The sequence below is a fragment of the Tenrec ecaudatus genome, chromosome 5 (genome assembly GCF_050624435.1).
Source record: "Tenrec ecaudatus isolate mTenEca1 chromosome 5, mTenEca1.hap1, whole genome shotgun sequence".
Classification (NCBI taxonomy): Eukaryota; Metazoa; Chordata; class Mammalia; order Afrosoricida; family Tenrecidae; genus Tenrec; species Tenrec ecaudatus.
The window spans coordinates 7,662,068-7,677,549 of NC_134534.1; positions in this window are offsets into that span (position 1 = coordinate 7,662,068).

Here is a 15,482-nt window from a genome sequence, read left to right on the forward strand (position 1 = left end):
ATAAAAGAGTCGGTAGCAAAATCCTGATCAAAAGGAGGGAATTGTGGAACAGAATTTCTCATTCCTATAGAATCCATACTTTCTAGAGCCACGAAGGTTGGATGAAACCCAGAGAGGATTTCCCGAGGTAAATGTTGAACGGTAAACAAAACCAAATGCAAAAGCCGTGACATATTCTGGAAACGAAATCACAGTTTAGCTGAGCTGACTGAGGAAAGGTCTGCCTTGACTGCTGACTTTTCAGCTCGGTACGCTAGTCTGGGCCTCGACCGCCCGGGCAATTCTGGCCGGATTCTCTTGATTTCTGGCAGAGTGGTTCTGCAGCAAGATCTCCCCCGCCCCCACTCATTTCAGCTTATTTGATCTTTCTTTCCCTCCCCGCTTCTTTGTCAGTCTAACTGAAGGTCTTTCAATGTTATTGATCTTTTTGAAGCGCCAAATTCAATAATAGTTTTACCGACTGTTGTTTTCTTGATTTCAATTTTATTTATTTCTGTCCTGCACGTCCCTCTCTGTTTTCCTGGTAGGCATTGCTCTTCCGTTCCTGCTTCCTGGCACTGTTGAGTTGGGCGGAGCTCTGAATGCTTCTAGGAAGTATCTATTGCAGAAGGCAACACCGCCCCGGCTGGGGCCATCCTCACAGTTGTTCTGCATTGAGCTCATTGTTGGAGCCATGGTGTCAAACCATCTCAATGAGGGCCTTCCTCTTTCTTGACGCCCCTCCACTTCGCCAAGCAGATGTCCTTCCCCAGGGACTGGACTCTCCTGACAATGTGCCCAAAGTATGTGAGATGAAGTGTTGCCATCCTCGCCTCGAGGGAGCATCTGGCTGGACTTCTTCTAAGACAGAGTTTGCAACACAGGGGATCCAGGAGAGATAAGCCACTCCAGGCCAACAAGGAGAGTAGAGATACCAGGAGGATTAGGCAAGGGGGAGAAAGGGGAAATCGATCACAGGGATCAATCTAGAACCCCCTCCCAGGGGGATGAATAACGGAAAAGTGGGTGAGGGATGATGGAGGATGGTGTAAGATATGGAAATAATAAGCTATAACTTGTCAAGGGTTCTTGAGGGAGGGGGAAGAAACGGGGATCTGATATCAGGGGTTCTGATATCAGGGGTTCAAGTGGGAAGAGGATGCTTTGAAAATGATGATGGCGACATAGGTGCAAATGTGCTTGACACACTGGATGAATGTATGGATGGTGATAAGAGATGTAAGAGCCCCCAATTTAAAAAAATGGATCTCCCTAAGATCAAATTGACCACAGCCACTTGGATTCCATAGGAGCCAGGATGGGGGCAGTGGGTTCACGTTGATGGAAGAGGGGAAGGCGGGCTTGGATGGCTGCATGGCCTAAGCCCAGCATCATTGTCACCGAAATGGTAGAGGCAGAAACTAGAGTTGGTGGGTCTTCTGCTGTTGAAGTGCTCATGACACCACCACCACCAAAAACGCAGGCAGGGCATACTTTGTGCTCATCTGGTTCTCTGTCCTAGGAGCTCTGGTGACTAGGACAAGTGCCAGCTCTGTCCCCACTGCTCACCGTCCAGCTGTGCCCCAGCTTTGACTTCAATGGGCTCAGGGATGTGTGTAATTCAGACATCCTTCTCTGACCCTGGGTGCTCTCTACAGACCTGCCAAATCCTGGGACTGATGCAGACCCTCCAGCCAGGCTAGTCTCTGATGAGATGTCCCTGAGAGGCCTCCAGTTCTCAGGAGAGGACCGTTGCTAATTAGCAGGGCTAATGATTTGAGCTGGGCAGACCAGTAGAGAAGGGTCCAGCAAGATGTCTTTGGGCAAGAGAATGTTTTTCTTTGTTTAAACGCTTATCCTTTGGCCACAGAGGAGGGTTGGTGAGCTCCTGGCGATGCACACTGAGTCCATTCTGGAATTCCAGAAGGTCAAAGAATGGGACACAGGGGGTTTAGAGGGCTGCTGGGGAGGTTGGAGGAGTTAGCAGTCTCTCGGTCACTCCGTCCTGGTGGCCCCTGTTCTGACACGCCTTCTCCAACCTCGGGTTAGGGGACGTCTGTGGCTTAAGCACAAAGCAGGGAAGTCCCTCAACTTGGAATCAAATACTGGTTCTGCCACCTACTAGCTGGGTGACGTCTTCTCATCGCTGTCCCCATGTCCAGGTTCCTCCTGTCTGCCACCCCCATAGGCGGTCCTGGGGTTTCAAATATAGAACGCCCTTAGACTAGAACCTGACACCAAATTAGCACGTAAGACAAGTAAGTGGTAATTATGACGACGGTCCCTTGCCCACTCCTCCTGCTCACTTGGTTAAACCGGAAACAAGACTCTGCCTAAGGACCCCGCGCTCACAGAGCTTCCTCAATCTGCTTCCCTCCCCTTGGGGTGCAACGACCCCCTCCCATCTCTCACTTTGTGCTGCTCTGGAGTCCGTGTGTCCCCGGGATACTGGGAGGTGGGCCCATAGGACCTTAAATCCCAAAGGCTTACCTGCAGAGGACAGGTTTCAACAGAACACCCACACTGAGACACATGAGGAAGGGAGGCTTGAGGAGCTACTGAAGACTAGCCGGCAAAAACCCTGGGGTTCGCTACTGAGTATGTTCTGAGTGACCGCCGGGGCATGAGACGTTGGCTGCAAGGCCCTCAAACCACACAGTGTCCATGACAATGACTTCGAGCAGAGCAAGCATTGTGAAGATGGCCCGGACCGCGCAATGCTCCTTGCTGTTGGGCATGGGGTCGCTGTGCGTGGGAGCCAGCTCAGTTGCAATGGAGGCAGGCGACAGAACGCAGGAGGACAGCAGCGCACCTTGCTCAAGGTGGAGACGATTGCTGGACACAGGCAGGGCTGAATGGCGAAGAAATGACCACTGCTTCCAGTGCTTCCCAGAGGAAACCCAACCAAACACACTGCCGTTGAGCGGACGGCAACTCCTAGCACCCCTACACAACACTGGTAGAACCGCCCCTGTGGATTCCGGGACTCTGACTGTGGGAGTAGAAAGCCCTGTCTTCCTCCTGAGGAAAGGCTGATGGTTTCGATCTGCTGACCTTTCAGGTAATAGCCCAGTGTGTGACCACCACATCACCAGGGATTCTTGGAGGAATAGTGAACAAACTCACTGCTATCAAGTCAATTCTGACTCATAGCGACCTTATAGGACAGGGTAGAGCTGCCTCTCTGAGTTTCTGAGACTGTAACTCTTTATGGGAGTAGAAAGCCTCGTCCTGATTCCGTGGAGTGGCTGGTGCCTTCGAACTGCTGATCTGGATGTTAGCAGTTAGATAAGGCAGGGCTCAAAGGCCGTCCTATTTTGTTTTTGAGCTAGATCTCTCTAAAATCTCAGTGTACATGCTCAAGAGACAGAGGTAAAACTGCATCGTTGGCACGCGAATATCAAAGTGTGGAAGTGCGGGGAGGGGGCCTGTACAAGGAGGTAGGCATCCCTAACAGCCATCCCCTGCCCAGGTGGCTGGCAAGGGCCCAGAGACTTGCCTCTCCTCTTCGCAGGAAGAAGACGCTGGCTGCGTGGCCTACGAGGAGGACGTGACTGAGCACTTGGGCAAGCATGTGCATGCAGAGATGATAGAGAAGGGAAGAGGAGACTGCAGCCCAGCTAGACCGCCCACCAGAACAGCCACCGGCACGCCCAGCTGTGCAGGTGGATGGACAGAAGCAAGTGGGGCTGGTCTGAGCAAGGCCATCACCCAGCTGCTGGCTGCTGCGCCAGGTGGACTGGTCAGGGCCAGTTACTTCTCCCACCATCCAATGAAGAGCCTTTGGGACAGGTGTTTGCCTGCACATATCCGCAATGTGATTCTCTGTTTACTGTTCACCAACATGGACTATCTCCATGCCGGGAAAATGGGTGTCACCAGGCTTTGCTTCCGCTAGCTGGTCCACACACCCTCAGCCATAAGCCGATCCACCCCACACCATCAGGCTCTTGTCTGTCCATGAGATGTGTACCCCAACTCTCTCCTCACTGCTCTCCCCACCCCCATTTCCTGCTCATAAATTCCTCAGCTCTGCTATCCTCAGCACCAAAGCCAAAATCCCACCTAGAGATCTCCAAGGAACCCCACAGAGATTTGGGGCTCTGCGCACATGCGGGCCTGGCCAGAGTCGGGGTGTCTTTGTGGAGGCTTCCCGGAGGAGACGCAGGCTGAGTGCCTCATTATGTTGGAGGTTTTTACTGGGCCCCCAGGCCCCTTTGTCAGCAAGCTCCGGCAGGTGCAGAAGGGTCCTGGGGTCCTCCCAGCCAAAGAGGAGAGGGAGAGCTGCTTGTCAGGCTGCCCTTGGGGGCTGCAGCCAGAGGAAGTCTTCCTCAGGGCCTGTGGAGGGCCCAGGGCAATGGAGAGTCCGGCCAAGATGGCTTTCTGGCAAGAGGGGCCTGCAGACCGGCAGGCAGACAGACAGTCAGATGTGGCTAAGAGGACAAGTTGGCCGTGTAGGCCCTGTGTGCCAGGAAGCAGGTCATGTCTGCAAGCCTCCTCCCTCTGTACTGTACCACGTGTACACACACACACTCCATGCTTCTTCTTCCAGCTGACCCCAGCAGAGGTGGGTCTTCAACCGCTGCCAGGTGGGGTGGACGATGGATGTCCTTCTCGATGGAGCTGCCCAGAAGAACGCTTGGTGAATTGTCTCTGCAGCAGTAATGACTTACTTCCGTTGGCCCTGCTCCGGCAGGTAATTGGAAGGTCAGTAGTTCATACCCACCAGCTATTCCATGAGAGAGAGGCTCAGCAGTGCCCTTCCACAACGATGGTGTGGTCCTGGACGCGCTCTGAGGCAGCTCTCCTCTGTCCTGGAGAATCCCGGTGAGTCAGAGCAGACTCAACAGCCGAGGGATTTTGGGTTTGATTGAAAGATTAAAATAGCCACAGGTAACATGACGGAGTTCCTGCAGGGTGTGTACTGACCCATGAAATCATGGACATAGCAAAAAGAGGCTGAAAAAGATCGTCGTGTTCAGAGTTGATGGTTCAAACATACCCAGCAGCTCTGTGGGAGAAAGGCCAGGCGTCCGACTCCCTAGAGATTGTTGTTATTAGGTGACACTGTGTCACTGCCAACTCACAGCGACTCCACTGACGTCCCGAGACGTCCTCACATTGTTGTGCTACTGGAGCCCTGGTGGCCTAGTGGTTCCTCCTGGGGCTGCTCACTTCAAGGTCAGCAGGTTGAACCAGCAGGTCCTTCCTCCGGAGGATATGAGGCTTTCTGCTCCCGTGAAGGTTCACAGTCTCCGAATCCTACAGAGACAGCTCTACTTAGTACGGTCGGGTCACCATGAGTCAGAACCAACCGGATGACGGTGAGTTAGTTTGGGGGTTGCCATCACTGTGACTATCCATAAAGATGATGGGGGGCAAACTCTGGGGGCAGTTCTCCTGCACCCTCAGGGGCTGATGTGAGTTGGAATCGACATGATAGCACCTTATAGCAGCAACACGGGGCTCTTACCCAGGAGAAGACATCCCCAGCGATGGGAACAGCATGTGCTAAGGGCCTGGGGCAGCCCAGGTCAGGGCTGCGGTGTCTGAGGAAGAAGACCCCCAGCAGTGACAGCTTATTGAGTGCCTGCTGTGGGGCCTGGCCCTGCACATCCTCCTGAGTTAGATGTTGTCTTGCAGGGAATGGAGGCGCTGAGAGGTGCAATAACCTGGACAGGGTCTCCCAAGCTTCCAGCCATAACCCGCAGCCAGCCAGGGAAGGGCTGATGCCACCACTGGATGACGCAAGGTAACAGGTAGAAAGGATATGTTCCGGGAGAAGGGTGTCTGTCTCCGGGTAGAGAAGCCATGCCCCCTGTCAGAAGATGAATCAAGGGGAGCGTCCTGGGCCTGAGTCACCCCCAGGGCCTCGACAGAACTCCAGAAGCAGCCGGGCTGGTCTCCCAACACCCCTCCTCCCACAGCTAAGCACACACACCTTCCCGGTGTCTATTAATACTCAGCCATGGTTACTCACTGAATGATTAAACACAGTATCACTCCTCAGAGAAAACAGGCCGGCTGAGGGGGCAGGGGGAGGCGTGCTCACCGGCAACGCCCGCTTTCCCTTTGTGAAGCGGGGTTGTGGCTCTGATGACCAGACTCAGCAGGCATCATGAGACTGGGGCCTGGAACCCAGCCACAGAGACCCAGCCCTCCTCCACCGACGGTGCCTGGAAGGTGTGTGCACCACCTCAGCTATCCTGGGTGCTCCATAGGCAGGGGAATCCAGACATGAACTTGTTGCCCAGACTGCCTGGGTTCAAATTCCAGCTTCACAACCTGCTAACTGGACTCTCTGGGACAAATAAATGACTTTGCTGCTGCTTCTCCCTTGGCATGCCCTTGAATAAAGCAGGGATGAGCAAACCAGTGCTCTGCCTCTAGAGGCTGGAAGGAGGAGGACGATTTATGACCGATCCATGGCTGACCACAGCCCCAGAGGCCCAAGTGCTGCCCCAGGCTCGCCATCCTCATTAGCTGTGAATTCCTGGTCCCAGACTCACCTGTGTAGATCTCACAGCCCTTTGACAGTCAGAGTGCTGAGGCCTCTGAAGTGCCCGAACCAAAGCCAAACTCACAGGCATCAAGTCGATGCCGACGCCGGGCCACCCTGGAGGACAAGGTAGAACCACCCCTGTGGATTTCTGAGGCAGTCACTCTTTAGGGGACTAGAGAGTCTCACCTTTCTTCTGCAGAGTGGTTGATGGGTTTGAAATGCTGACCTTGGGCATCGCAGCCCTGCAGGTAACCATGGTGCCACCAGAGCCCCCCACCCCGTCTCTTCAGGAATCACTAATTCACTGTGTGATGGGACATGAAGGAGACCTGAAATCTCACATATAATTCAAGGGGGCTATTCACTGAATCTTAAGCAGGACAATGACAAAACCAAGACCTCGACAGACCAGCGGAATGAGGAAGACCATCAGCACGGGGTCATGATGGCATCCAAGGCCCTGTTGAGGCTTTTGGACTTAAGAAGGACTTGGGAGGACAGAGGGCAGACTCTCCGTAGCCTGATTCACAGCCAGTCAATGCTTCACAGTTAGAAGAGCAGTTACAGAGGTGGGAAGGGGACCATGATGGGACATGTACACCAGCCTCAAGAGCGGAATCTATAGACCTGCTCCGTGGCCCTCTGGCCCAAGCAGTCAGGCATGACTCAGGAGGATGGAACTTTACACAGGCCCTTCCTTACTCTCAATCAAGGGCAGAGCCAGCCAGCCCTTGGGAGGCTGCCCCTCCCTGGGATATCCCAGCAGGTAGATGGAATCCACTTTGCAGTCACTCTGCCTCAGGGTAACCTGTTCACACCCCTGGTTCATGGCTAGAGGGACTCAGTGTGGGGTGGAGCCACGTGGGACTCTGGGAATGGATTCTGGGCTTCCACTGCTATTCATCACCTTCTGGAAACCTGGTGCTCAGAATTGACGCACCGAATACACCGCCCATCTTCTTTCCTTCCAAGAGCACTTCAGGGGATCTACCACAAGGATCTACCACAAGGACCTCTCTGATGGGCAGGACTCAGAAAAGCCAAGGAGATGGAGAAGGTGGCGAAAACATAGGGCAGATGCCAGGGAGGCGACCCAAGGAGGGATGGGCATTCTTGGAACCTTGGGGAGTGCAGCTGGGTTGAAGCCTGAGTCTTGGGGAAGATCGGCTACCAAGTCCAGCCCAGGCCCTCCTGGTTGTGTGTGCTTGGTGGTCAAGGATGGCGACCCCTGGAGGAAGATGAGGTTTTTACAACCTCCCCAGACTCAGCCTCACAGGATCCCAACCTCATTCAATAATGGCGTGTGCTGTACAGAGACGCTGACGGTGAGGGGTCTTCTTAAAAGACCTGGGAACCAGCCAGCCAGACCTGCCTGTCTTCCCATCTTTGGATCCGTGGACAAATTCTCACGAGTAGAGTATGGCTGATGATCCTGACCTTGTAGAATTTGTTGAAAGAAACAAAAACAAAAGGGAGAATCAGAAAAAATGATTCAGAAACAGAAAAATAAAAGACGGGCCACGTCTAGTAGAGTCCCCTACACATCACGGAGGTTCACTAGCTAGTAGAGTCCACAGGGCTCGGCCACACTCAGGATACTCACATTGGCTTGTTCCAGAGTCAATTCTGTGACAGTTCAAGGACAGGGTTTCCCAGTGCTCCTAAGAGAGAAGAAAGGTGAATCCAAAGGCAGAAATGAGTGTTGAATCACCAACGCTCCTCAGCAGCGGAATCAAAGATTTTCCCTTCAGGGCTGGTTCCAAGTTTGGCTTCTAGACTGGGATTTGAAAAGTTTCTAGGTTCCGGATGGGGAAGAGGGTGAGAAGGACAGAACTCTGACCTTCACAAACATAGAAATGAGCCTGGGAAAGGGGGTTGATTTGAATAGTTGGACCCACGCCCCAGTCTAATCTTTGAAAGCCAAATCTGACACACAAAATAAATAGCCCCATGCAACCTATCAACAAACAAAGGCATGCAAATGCCCTGAGACCTCAGGGAGAGACTGGGAGCACCCACCCACCAGAGGGGCAGCTTGCACAGAGGCCAAGGTTCACATGGAAGGCCTTGGCAGACATGCAACCCAGCCTCAAGTAGGTGACCGCCCTTTGCTTTGGTTTCCCTGCGCTGTCAGAACAAGACGTCACAGAGAGAGGGTATGGAAGACAGATAGTTCATCTCACGATTCTGGAAAGCACGACAGCGTTCACTCCCTCTGAACAACTGGGGGGCCTTCTTCCTTAGCTTCTGGTGAAGGCTGAAGGCCATTCACATGAAGTGACTTCCAGTAGGCCATTCCCATCTCTGCCTCCATCCTCACCTGGTTATCTCCCCTGTATCTCTCTGTCTCTGTCTCTCCTCTTCTACAAAGACATCCACCAGCCTTCTGGAATGAGACCCACCCTAGTCCACTATGTCTTCATGTCAACTAGTCACGTCCTTGGAGACTCTTTTCCCGATCAAAGGCACAGTCGCAGGTAGGGAAAGGATTAGCACTACCATCTAGCTGTACCTGGGATGCAATCCAACTCATCATGCTCCCAAGACTTGATCTGGAAGAAGCTTTAGTTCTGTGGCTTTCGTCAAGGATGTTTTTGGAAGATCAGACACAGATAGGGCCTGGAGGGGACACCCACAGCTCTTCAGCCCAGCAGAAAACAAGGGATGGTCAAATAGTCCAAAATGCTCAATGAGTTAAAGGAACCTCTACGTGCTGCCGGAAAGGGTGTGTGTCCTCATGCTGTTGGCAGTTGGGGAACTTCTGAAGCATTGCCAGGGTCTCTGTGGGGGCCCAGGTGGTGGCATTTTGGGGGGTACTCATTTTATACTTGTTCTATTGCACTGTTCAGATATGCTTTATGCCTCTTCTGCTGGGTGCACGCTCCATTTTACACTCCAGAAGGAAAAAGAAAGTGTGTAGGCACATTTTGATAAATGGGGAGGTAGATGGATGCCCTCTATTTTTGGATGTGAAAAGCAACAGGCTCTAAAGCAGCCAGTATGCGATGATCGCATTGGTCATTGCGATCTATGCACAAGTGTCACCAAAAATGTGTCGACACCCACATATAGAGACACACAGGAGCCCTGGTGGCGGGGTGATTATGGGTTGGCCTGCTAACCACAAAGTCAGCAGTTCAAAACCAGCTGCTCTGAGGGAGGAAGAACAAATAGGCTTGTAGTCCTGTAATGAGTGACAGTCTCGAGAAGCCCCAGGGCAGTCCTACCCTGTCCTACAGGGTCCAGAGGAGTCGGCAGTGAGTTGTAAATGCATGCCTTTAGGGCAATGAAGGGCAAATGTCCAAATATTCACAGACATGAGCCCTGGAGAGTGGTTTATTTTTAGTGTGTGTGTGCTTTTGAAGGCATGTTGGCTTTTCCCATTTATTTATTTAGTGCTAATTTCTATTTTCTAGGGTAGTCCTGAAACATTTAATTATTATAATAGCAAAAACACTGCCCATGGCCTTCCCTTCAGGTCTTTCTTTCGAGCTGGAGCAAGAAGCAGTGTCCACCTGGATGGAAGATGCTTCCATTTGATGTCCACTAGGGGCTGAGCTTCCTTTGGGGCATATGGGTCACTCAAGGTCCCCTGTCTCCAGGTGTGCCTCCAAGTCGGTCTCCTCCTTGGTCAGGCAGGTGGCTCTGGGTTTGGGCCTTTCTCTGTGGAGTGAGAGGTCAGCTGGATGCTTCATATAGACCCGGCACCTTCCCTCGAGAAAGAGGCAGCGGTGGATCCCCACTGGTTGTTAAGGCGACCACCGGATGCTGGCAGGCTCCTGCCACTCACATGCACTCAGTGACATCGCCAATCACAAGTCAGGTGAGATGCTGAACTACCAGGGGGGCAGGGCAAGGAGAAGAAGATCCTGAACTGCGTGCCCAGAGGACCAAAGTCTCCACAGGGAAGGGGTGTGGAGCACACTTGTAGGCACAGCCGCACTCACCTGAGCACACACATGTGCACGCACACACACATATATGTACACACAGAGTCACAGAGTCACTTTCAATTTCTAGACCACTGGCTGAACAGATCCGATCCTTAGACTCTGTCCACTCTCATCCTAACAAGAGCAGGTCAACAGAGCGTTCCCAGCATCTCCAGGAGGGTCCGGAACTCCCACCTTAAGCTTAGCATCAAGTGAAAACCATGAAGTCATCCAGTGAGCGTAGGCAAAGAATGTAGCTTCATGCAAGTCCCCGAGGTGGGGGCCTGAGGGGTCTGTCTATTTCAGAGACAGCTGGAGCCCCAGGTCACTGGAGCAGCGTGTGGGGTGAGGACAGATCCAAGCCCCCACCTTGGCTGCGGAAGGAATAAAGCTTGGGGCAGGAAAAACCAGTCTGGGTACCAGGGAGCCTGCTGAGCCCTAAAAACAAACAACCCCCCCTGTCATCGAGTCATGCCAACTCCTAGAGGTCTTACAGGATAAGCAGAACTGCCCTTGTGGGTTTCTTAAACTGTAATTCATAATGGGAGTAGAAAGCCGAATCATTCTCTCTCACAGAGACTGGTAGCTTTGAACTGGTTAGCAGTCCAACTTATATTACACTCCTAGGCTACCTGGACCCACCAGGCTGTGTAACAGAGGGAGGTGACTCCTCCCCCTTTCACATCTCCACCGTACAGAAGGGAGTCAGGAGGTAACTCCGTCAGTGGAAACATGAGAGCACAGCATGTCACCATGGTGTTCAGGCATATGGAAGGAGGAAGGTCTATCCGGAAATGATCCTAGAAGAGCCCACAACACCCCCACCCCCAAACCAAAGCCAGTGCCTTGCAGTAGACTGGCTGGAAGATGCAAGAGTTAGCATAAGGGAGGAGTGAGGGGCTGGGGTGGGGGACTGAGGGCTGCCGATGTCCAGAAAAAGCTGTGTGGAATGATTTGACCCAATCAAAGAGAAATTTGATCAACTAAATGCGGAAACGTAAAATGAAGGGGAGGTGGGGAAATGGACTACAGCACCCAACAGCTTTGGGGATAGAGAGCGACAGGAATTGGGTGACAGAAACTGAAGGGGGACCTTGGTCCCAAGGGAGGCCTGGCTCAGGTTGGGTTTAGTTGTGTGGGAAGTGATGGTGGGTCACTGGGGGCATTTCCCCCATGCTCTAGGGTGACCCGCCTCCACCCCGAGCTGGTGGAACTCAAGGGCAGCCCTGACTGGTGCATCCTTAGAGGCTTTCCAGTTGCTGACTTGCCAAACCTGGCAGTTCCAGACTAAGACAGACCAGGAAGAAAGGCCTGGCAGCCATTGGAAACCCTATGGCAGAGCACAGCCCCACTCTGATACGCACCGGGGTCACCATAGGTAGGAGCAGACTCCTGGACAACCGGTGTACAGCCCTCAACATATTTTGTGATGCATCTAGGTGGCACCGAGGAGGGTGTTTGGGAGACGTTAGTTCAGAGAGTCCTTTCTTGCCCCTGATGGGTTTGCAGCCTGCGTGTCCCTTAACAAAGCTCGTTTAACGCCACTGCTGAGTGGCCAGAATGACAAGGATTGGAAGGGCTCCATTCGCCTGCCCCCACATTCCGCCTGCCCCCACATTCCGCCTGCCCCCACATTCCGCCTGCCCCCACATTCCGCCTGCCCCCACATTCCGCCGCAAGGGATGTGCTGCCTCAGCGGCCAGAACTGGGATATGGGTGGCAGTGGCCTGGTATGGGCACTTGGGCAGGGGCCTCTCCCGGGGTTCAGCACCCTCCTTCCCGCCAGTGCAGCCAGGCAGGTGCTGAAGTCAGAATTCCCTGCAATTGAGTCACCAGACAACAGGAAAACAACCCACGAAGCGCTTGATTCAATACCGAAGGCAACACCGGCTGGGGTGGGCCTCCTGCCAGGACAATCGTGTCCCCTGGGGACCCCACCAAGGCGAGCATAACCCGGAAGCCATCTCTCTGCTTTGTCCACAATTGGGACTCTGCTGCTGCTGGTGGAACAGCCCCCCACCCCACTGCTATGATCCCCTAGTCGCCTCTCTGTGCCCAGGTCTAGAGGTTACACATTGGGCTGCTCCCTGCCAGGTCAGCAGTTCGAGCCCAGCAACCACTCCTCGGGAGAAAGCTGCAGTTTTCTGCTTCTGTAAAGTCACAGTCTCAGAAATCCACAGGGCCAGCTCTGCTCTGTCCTACAGGATCACTGTGAGTCTGAATCAACTCAATGACAGTGAGTGTGGCTAATTTGGGCCCCTCCAGCAGAGAGCCCTACAGGCATCACGGTTCAATACTCGATTGTTACGGGAAAGGTCTGGGCTTAGACCCCACCATCCTCCTGATATTTCTGCTTCCCGAAAAAACCATGGCTCTGCAAACTTATTTAAAAAAAATACACTGCTACCCACTGGTGGTCCATTCTGACTCATAGGAACCCTATAGGACAGGGTAGAAATTGCCTTGTGTGTTTCAAAGACTGTAACTCTACAGAAGTAGGAAGCCTCAGCTTTCTTCTGTGGAGCAGCTGGTGGTTTCGAACTTCTGACCTTGAGGTTAGCAGCCCAATGTATAACCACTAACAAGCCACCAGGACTCCCTTGGAAGCCCTTTGGGGTAGATGGGTTATATCTTACAGAGTCATTATCAATCATCAAAGGCACCCTGGTGGCACAACGGCTCAGCTATTAGCCGCTTAATGAAAGGTCATTGCTGTGACCCCAGCAGCTGCTCTGGCAGAGGGAAGGTGGGCAGTCTGCTTCTGTAAAGATGGCAGCTTTGGAAATGCCGTGGGGCAGGTCTGCTCTGTCCAGCTGGGTGGTCTCAGGTCAGAACCCTCTGGACTGTAGTGGGCTGAGTCAGGATGGGTGCCCCCTGCTGCTGGGGCTTGTTCTTCCAGATCACTGGGGTACTGCAGCATGAGCCAGCCCTCACCAGGCCCCCAGGCCTGTCTGCTCTGGGTCCTGTCCCACGGGCTTCTCGAAGGGACGGAAACAGACTCTCCAGGGCACACACTGGCACTCTCCTCATACTCTGCAGTGCCAGGTAGCCACCCCAGGGGCTCTCGACAGGTGTCTGTGGGGATTCAGAAGCTCTGGCTCCGGCTTGACCTCACTTCCCTAGATTGCATTTTGCAGACTGCGGATTTTATGCAAATTGAAGGTTGGAGGCAACCGTGAAGTGAGTAGGTCTGTCTTGGCATTTTCCCAAGGGCACTTGCTCCTTCTGTGTCTCTGAGTGACATGCTGACCATCCTCACAACATTTCAAGCTGGTTCACAATGCTATCACACCCTCCATGAAGTATAGACACCTCGTGTAGGCACGCTGGCACGCCCCAAAGTCACATGCCTTGTCTTAGTCCATTGTCACCTTCCTGCCTTGGCCTGGGGCCTGGGTCCCTGAACAGAACCTGCAGAATCCCCCAGGGTCTGACTGTGAGGGAAATGCAAGTACCTGCTTGCTAGGCGTGAGAGGGTGGTGCTATAAACAGGACTAGCCCGCAGGATGGGAACTTTCCAGTTAATTGTATTGATTTTTAAAATACTGCGGTGTAAAGCTTACTATCAGATGTTTGTCTGAACATGGTTAAGTGTACAATTAACTCGGTGACACAAATGGGTTCATCCTATTGGGCGGCACCACCACTCTCTCCTACAGCAATCACTCCATCCCCTCTCCCCACCCTCAGCTCCTGATCACCGGTAATACACTTCTGTCTGTCTGCATTCACCTACTCTTATATTTAATATAAGGAGGCCCAGCAGCCCTGTGCGCGAGGTGTCAGGCTGCTAGCCATAAGGTTAGTGGTTCAAACCCACCAGCCACTCATTGAGAGAAAGAGGGGGTTTTGGGTTCCCAGAGTTGCAATTGGCCTGATGGCAGTGAGTCACCTGTCAACCATGTTGGGTCACACAGCAGTGAGCGGTCCTTGGTTTCTGACATTGTTCTCCACAAGGCATTTTCAGGGCCCATCCATCATATAGCACGGGGTCAAACTTGATTTTTCTGCATGGGGAGTAAATGGTGAATCAAGAGTCCATTGTATGTATGTAACATCTGTTCATTCTTCTGGCAGTGCGCACCTGGCTCATCTCCACCGCCTCGCTATTGTGAGTCATGCTGCCACCAACATTAGCATGCACGTGTCACCTTGAGTCCTGCTTTCGTGTCTCTGGGGTAGACGCCTAGGGGTGCAGTTGCTGGATTATACAATGACCCCACTAGGGGTCCTCAGGAAGGGGGGGGGTAGAATGCCATTGAGTGGATTCCGACTCATAGTGACCCTCTAGGGCAGCGGTTCTCAACCTGTGGGTCACGATCCCTTTGGTGGTCGAATGACTCTTTCACAGAGGTCGCCAGATTCATCACAGTAGCAAAATGACAATGATGAAGTAGCAATGAAAATAATGTTATGGTTGGGGGTCACCACAATATGAGTAATTGTATAAAAGGGTCACAACTTAGGAAGGTTGAGAATCACTGCTCTATGGCATCCCTGAGATTGCAAATCTTTATAGGAACAGAAGGGACTGCTGGGTTTGAACCACTGACCTTGCAGTTAGCACCCCCATGCTTAACACACTAGGCTACCAGGGGCCCTTCCTGCACACACCTTATCTGGGAAATACAGCAGTTGCAGGTCCCAAGTAGATGGTGGTAGAATAGTGGATAGTGTAAGGGGTCACCTGGGGGGCATTAGGAATGCCATTGAATGGTCCATACAGATGGAGGTGAGAGTGGCTTGTAGCTTTTATTTATTATGTATATTTTCACCAAAGAAAGTAAAGTAAAAATAAAGGAGGTTAGAAGGAGGCTGGAAGGTCCTTTTATGGGTAAGAGACTGTGACTTTATGGGTCTGGGGTCACAGCCCCCATCTTTGTCCTCGGGTTCTCCCACGGGAACTCTTAACACGCAGTCAGGACCTCGACTGCTGCTTGGTTGGTCCACCAGGATCGCGTGGGCCCTGGTCAACACAGCTAGGGGCAGAGGAGGCGCGCTGGGGCTGCACAGGGTGTAACGTTCCTTCCAGGAAGCAGAGGAAGCAGGGGCAGCTCCCCCTGGCCAGC